Source organism: Argiope bruennichi, chromosome 9 (assembly GCF_947563725.1).
Source record: "Argiope bruennichi chromosome 9, qqArgBrue1.1, whole genome shotgun sequence".
Classification (NCBI taxonomy): Eukaryota; Metazoa; Arthropoda; class Arachnida; order Araneae; family Araneidae; genus Argiope; species Argiope bruennichi.
In genome coordinates this window covers 39,171,085-39,177,767 of record NC_079159.1, presented here as the reverse complement: position 1 = coordinate 39,177,767, position 6,683 = coordinate 39,171,085, and the positions used below count along the sequence as shown (strand labels likewise).

At 26.4% G+C, this 6,683-nt stretch overlaps 1 protein-coding gene and 1 non-coding gene across 2 annotated transcripts in view; both read left to right on the top strand.

The window, feature by feature from the left end:
• Positions 1-326: 326 nt before the first annotated feature.
• Trnat-ugu (transfer RNA threonine (anticodon UGU)) lies at positions 327-399 on the top strand. The gene has a single exon. It is a non-coding gene; the product is annotated as a tRNA-Thr (tRNA).
• A 1,156-nt stretch (positions 400-1,555) lies between these two features.
• Positions 1,556-6,683, top strand: part of LOC129984478 (uncharacterized) — a 90,117-nt gene continuing 84,989 nt past the window's right edge. Inside the window, exon 1 of the mRNA XM_056094364.1 lies at positions 1,556-1,702. The gene's annotated coding sequence lies outside the window, so the exon portion shown is untranslated. The remainder of the gene's footprint in view (positions 1,703-6,683) is intronic.

Below are 6,683 nucleotides of genomic sequence, written 5' to 3'. Positions count from 1 at the left end.
AAACAACTTGCTCTGTTAAATTACAGTATCTTTTTCCATTCATTAAAAAAAATTTAACTACCAGAACAATAATATTTATAAGATTAAATATTGGAAAAGTCGAGAACGAAATATATTAAATTTTCCCCTATTCTTATCTGTAGGATGTCATAAAAGCCAGATGACAGCAAGTATTTATAAAGATTACTTCAGAATCAAAGATCTAGCAATAAAATTTTACGAGTATCGCCTGAGCAAAGAAAGATGCAGTTGTAAAAGTTCCAGATTTACTGTCATAACGTTTTTTTATGTTACAACAGGTTATAAAAGAAGCCGCGTCGTTGTGAGCCACCATAGCTCAGTGGTTAGAGCACTGGTCTTGTAAACCAGGGGTCGTGAGTTCAATCCTCACTGGTGGCTGCGTTTCATTTTTGCTAAGAAAAAATAATGAATTATGTTACGGATGAATAGATTAGGAACAAATATCCGCAAAGCTTAATTTCTTTGCCTTTTTTCCACTGCACGTTTTTCAGTTGAAAATGTTAAGCAAATTTCATTCTCTCTTCAAATATTTTGTTACAATATTTAAAAAAAAACTTTGAAAGAATAATTAATGTAATAAAATAAAATAATTATTTAGAAAAATTCAATAGCGTGTTTTAAAATAAAAACATAAATCCTCTAATTTTTAATTTAAAATAAAATATAACTTAAATGGGATAATTCCTCTGCTTACAAATATTGATGGGCATGAAAAAAAGTATTTTCCAAGATTTCACGATTTTAAAATTTTCTCTGTTATTACATTTGGTTTTTTGTATTCAAATCTTAAGAAATCCTGAAAATAAAAAAAACTAAGTACATACTAAGCTGATCGTAAAAAAAAAAAATGCTTTTGATTGAAATTAAGAAAAGCAGTGCATTTTGATTGTGATAATTGTAAGTTTGCACACAGACTATTGTAACTATAAGAAATTTCCTGAAACAGTTTATAAATAGGACGAATGTGTGAGAAAATTTAACTAAACAGATAGAAAAAGCTATTAAGGCAACCTAACTTATCTGTTTAGAAATATAAATTTTAATATTCTTTATGTCTCCGAAAAATAAATAAAATACTTAACACCATATATTATTATAATTTAAAAATTTCGCACCTAAATTTATCAACGCTATGGGAAAGAACCTTTCAACATAGAAATAAATAGAATTTGTCTAAAACTTCTGATGATAAATGAAATTATTTATAATGATAGGTGAATAAAACACAATCGATGACTTCAATTGCATTTTTATCATAGCCGATAAAAAAATTAGAGATATGTATTGAGAAATATTAAGAGAGATTAAAAGATTGGAAAAATTGAGGTATCATTTTTTGAAATAACTGAATGATTTAAAATAACTGACAAATGAACGACTGGCAAATGAAATAAAATGACAACAGAAAGTTTTCTGATTATACAAACAATAAAAAAAAAAAATTCTCACAAATGCTGATTTTTCTTGTTATCAGATTACTTTGCAATCCGGTTTTATTTATCTATTTCTATTTCCTTATGCTGGTGATGGATAGGGAAGTGGAAGGGCATGAAATGATCGCCAAGTAATTGCAAATTTAACAGAACGAAGCAATATTACATTACTTCAGTATTTCAATATAGCTTAACGATCCTGGCTGCAAACTTCAGCAATTTTCAAGTGGCCAGAAAATGCTGCGACGGTAATGATATTTCTGAACATCTTATATTAAATTTTAATATTATTATGTGAGAACATGATGTTGTTTTGGCTTGAGGTTTTTGAAGCCTCAAAATGTGAAGGCAACAAATGGTTGAAGCTTCAAAATGCGTGGGCAACAAATTGGCTATTTATCCCTTTTTTATTTTGGAGTCGGCTTTCACAGTATAGCTTTTGAAATATCTATCGTCTGCTAATGTAGTTTTATTTTGGAGTCGGCTTTCACAGTATAGTTTTTCCATTATTTATCGTCTGCTAATGCAGTTTTTTAAAACTGTTTTCTTCCAATAATTTTATGTTTAGCAAATGAATAATTTTATGTTTTATGTATGGCAGATGAATATCTACTTGCTTAAAAATTTAGTAAGTAAATATTTATTTGGAATAGCTTTTAAAAATAACTCATAAAATATTTTTTCAAAAGAAATAAATAATATATACACGATACTATATAAAAAGATCAAAGTGTTTTTTTATAAGAATATTTGCTAGCTGTGGTAGATGTTTTCTTCCATTCAACTTTTCTTTATTTTTTTTTTTGCCAAATGAATAATATAGTTATTGATTGTAGAGACACTATTTTTAAATCAGTTGATTAGAAAAACTACAAAGGAAAGAAAATGCAGTAAAATTTTACTTCACTTGTAAATGTCTTTGAAATACGAAAAGAGTTCTATTAATGCTTCGAATTCTAAAGTTTGATTAACAGTTCTTTGAAAAGAGTTACAACAATAATTAAAGTTATGCTTTTGTAGTAACCTCTGGTAAAATAAAATTCTTCTTTAATGTATTTTTCATTGCGTCTACTCCCTGGGAGGTTAAAAATATTTCTTTATAGATCCCAAATTCTACTATTATTTTGGCATTTCAACTCCATTATATTGACAATTTCTTTAAAAATTGTGGCCTGTCTGAACAATTGAAACTCATACTTTGTTTTCTCATTCATCAAATGTTTTCTATCGTCCAATTCATTTATAAAATGTATACTCTAGTACTGAATATTATTGTTAGAAATAATTCTTTTCTAAAAAAGGAAAATATGAACATTGAAAGATATTATTCTTTTACTTTATTTCAAAAATTAAAAATTTATAACTAAATATTGGCTAAGCTTAGAATATGAAAAGTGAAGGGATGAACTATATATAAGAGAACATTACTTTATTCATAGACAATAAATTGAGTTTCTCTTAGAAACAGTGTTAAAGGATTAAAGGAATAAAAAAGTAATTGAAAACATCTTATCCAATTATTTAAAAAAACCTAAAACCAAATAATATTTAGAGAAAATAGCCTGTTTCTAAAAGATGCTTTTAATGTTTAAAAAAATCCTTGATAAACGATCTACATTAATCTTTTTCTGACGCTTTTCGTTTTTTCTGCTTTTTTATGAGAAAATCCTCCTTATAATGCCTTTATTAACTCTCCTTAATTACTTGAAAAATAAAAAATAAAAACAATAATTATTTAATCTGTTATATAATGTTCAAGTATCATTTTATAAAATAACTTTCATCATAAAAATTGCTCGAAAAAATTAAAGATTAGAAATAAATAAAAAAGATCTAATTTGATTTGAAAAAAAATTTAAATATATTAAAAAAATGAGAGAGAGGCTAAAAATGTCCAACAAAAATAACTTCATAAACAGAAAATTTAATACCGCATATATTCCTTATTATTGCAACATATTCCTTACAGAAAATTTAATAATCCTTCCTTATTTTGAAATCATCGCTTGTATACACTTTTGTTTTTAATAGAATATTAGAAAGAAAAGCAACATAGTAACACGTTTAATTGAAATATCGAGGTCATTTTATAACATGCCGATTTTTTAAATATCTGGTGTTTTAGCGTGAGCCATTAAAAATGAATAATTGAAGTAATTACAAATTTTTTTTGATATTTAATAATAAGCCAATAATGTTTGCATGTTGAGGAGGAGGTGCTTTTTTTTATAAATTTAGAAAGAAAAATCTGTCGGAAGTAAAATTATTTCCTAAATTTTCAACTCTTGATTTTCTTGTTGATTGAAGTCATTACCATCTGTTTGTGAAAGTGCCAGTACAGTTTATTATTTTTTCGTAAAAGAAGAATCTTTTTTTAAAAAAACTTTTTCTTATGTATGTTTAAAAAAAAGTTTGTATTAGCATACTGGGAAATTGTTTTTCCTTTGAATTTTATTTCTTTCTTTATTTTTTTTTTTGGAAAGTAAAAGTTTCAAATAATGATTTAGCTTCATGACACTTTTCGTCTCTAAGAAGATGTGCACAAAGAAAGAGAGGAAGAAAGAAAGAAAAAGAATAGAAAGAAAAAAAAAGTTTCAATGATATTTCAACTTTTTTTTTCTGTAGAGTATATCTATACTTATAATAAAGCTCAATGTGTGTGTCTGTGTGTATGTATTGGCGCTCTACAGGCCAGACCGTTTGACTTGCAGTTACCAAATTTGGTACATGCGCACCTTGGAGAGCGGGAATGTGCATTTGGGGTCCCTTTTTTGAATTTTGAATTATGATTTTAATTATTAATTAAAAACTAACGTTCCCGCCAAAAAAAATCTTAATTTCCCCACTGCCAAATGTGTAAGGTTTCAGTTTTCTCCCCATGCTAATGAGGTTAGGCTTAACATGTTTTCGACCGATTATTTCAAACGTTTCTGTTTATTTTCTTAATGTTTGATGCATTTAAAAACATTGTTGATTAATCGATCTTTCAAATTCATTCTGAAGTACTTTTGAATTAAAATAAAATAGAATAAAGGAAATTAAAAATTTTTAATCTGCATAGCGTTACCCCAACTCGCGTAGAAAAATTCACGCATTTGCGTTACCAGAACTGGCTTTGAAAATTCACACATGTGCATTTTGTTCTGATTGTTGACAACTATTTTCAACGGATTCGGACTTGATTTAAATTATTTTTAAATTAGTTGTGTGCTTTTGTAATTAAATTGTATTTATGTTAGTTATATATTCTTTGTATATACTCATAGTTTTAACTACATCGTTTTTTAACTAGTTTTTTTAACCTGTTTTCGATCGATTATTTTAAACGATTCTCTTTATTTTCTTAGTATTTGGTGCATTTAAAATTAAACATTTTTAATTAATCGATCTTCTTATGATGATTCTGAGGAAATTTTGTTGAAAAACTCTTGAGATATTGCATAAATTAAGAAAGATATTCTTTAGTGCCAATAAAGTTTAAATGCTCAGTGATTCTGTTTTCAGTAATCATATTATAAAAAAAATGCTTTGTTTCAGTAAAAAATAGTATTATATTAATTGTAGTTTAATCATTCCCACTTTAATTTAAAGCATAAATTCTACAGGAGCTAACAGAAAATTAGAGATATACATATACGGCTGAAGGCCTTTATAATATTATGAGTAAATTATATGACTATCAAAAGATAGAAAATATTTTGATGACGAAGTTATTAAAATAGGAGTTACATAAAATAATTCATTATTAAAACTTTAACTGACATTAAGATTGGCGAACCTGCTGGTCGTCAAATGCGGCTATCTCATTTCTTAAAATCTTTGCAAGAGCTGTATAAAATTTGCAAATTTATATGAAGAAGATAATCCGCCTTTGGAAATTATTTTTAATTCTTTATCTGTCATTGCTTATTTTCTTTTCATTCATAATTTTTAAATTATGATTTGATGATTTGCTTTAAATTTATTTCTATCCTTTACTTTTATTTTTTACATATCTTTATGTCGGTGGAATTTTGACGTTCTTGATTTTTCCAAATTTTAATTTATTAATAAATTTACAATCGAAAAGATAGAAAATATATAAAATAAATATGTTATTTTAAAAAAAATATATAATTTTAAAATACGATGTATAAATAAAATATTAATTATTAAATTACCATATAATTACAGTACTCTGATTCCCATCAAATCATATTTATGTATTGAAAATTAAAGAAAAATTATGTTTTCAATTTCAAGCAACAACTTTGATTTATAATGTTACACAACTCATGACATCGAATTGATATGCTTTTCTTTAAATCATGGCTTTTCTTCAAAGCCACTATAATTCATTTATTTCGAGCCAAAAACAGGTCAACAACTTTAATTTGTGCTGCATAAATATTGCAAGGTCAAGAATTTTAAAGTCAGAAAAAAATTTCCACAAGTGTTATTGATTATGGAATCGCCACTAAGGAAAAATTTTAGATATAGTTTTTAAATAAATTTAACAAAGCACAAACGTGACACATATAATCTCTTCTTATCAGACATGTCGAATGACTTCTAAGATTTTGAAGAAAGACAATAAAGGCACGCGTGGAATTCAGAGGCTAAATCTAGACTGATATCGAGTATGCATTGCTCAACAATGATTTACTGTATTGGACTTTAGCATTTAAAACGTGGTAGAAAAAAATGAAGTATTAAACGTGGTTTAATCGTCTAAAAACGTAGTAGAGTCAAATGAAATTTGTGAAGTAAAGAATTGAAAATAAATTCAGTTTTGAAACTAGCGTTCAAGTTTCTGAAAATAAAAAATTATTCATAAAGAAAATAAAAACCATATTATAATTCAAGTACATGAAAGAGCACATCTATCACAACATTTCAGGCTATCAATCAATATATAAATTTGCATAGGTAAAAAGGATGAACAACGTAATAAAATTACATAGATGACAACATCAAAAAATTAAAGAAAGAGAGAGAGAGATATAAAGAAGGAGAAAATATGGGAGGGGGGCATCTAGTCTTTTTAGATTCATTTCATTTTCGTGGAAAAAAAAACAATTTTTAACAACTGCCATATTTTTGTAACCAAACTTGAAACTTCCTTATATGGAAGATTTGATGACTAAAATGTGTTAAATGTTTTAAATATAGCTGCATTATGAGAAGAACAATCAAAAGCGTTGGCAGCGAGAAAATATATACACCGAAATTGTTTTACAATGATAATAT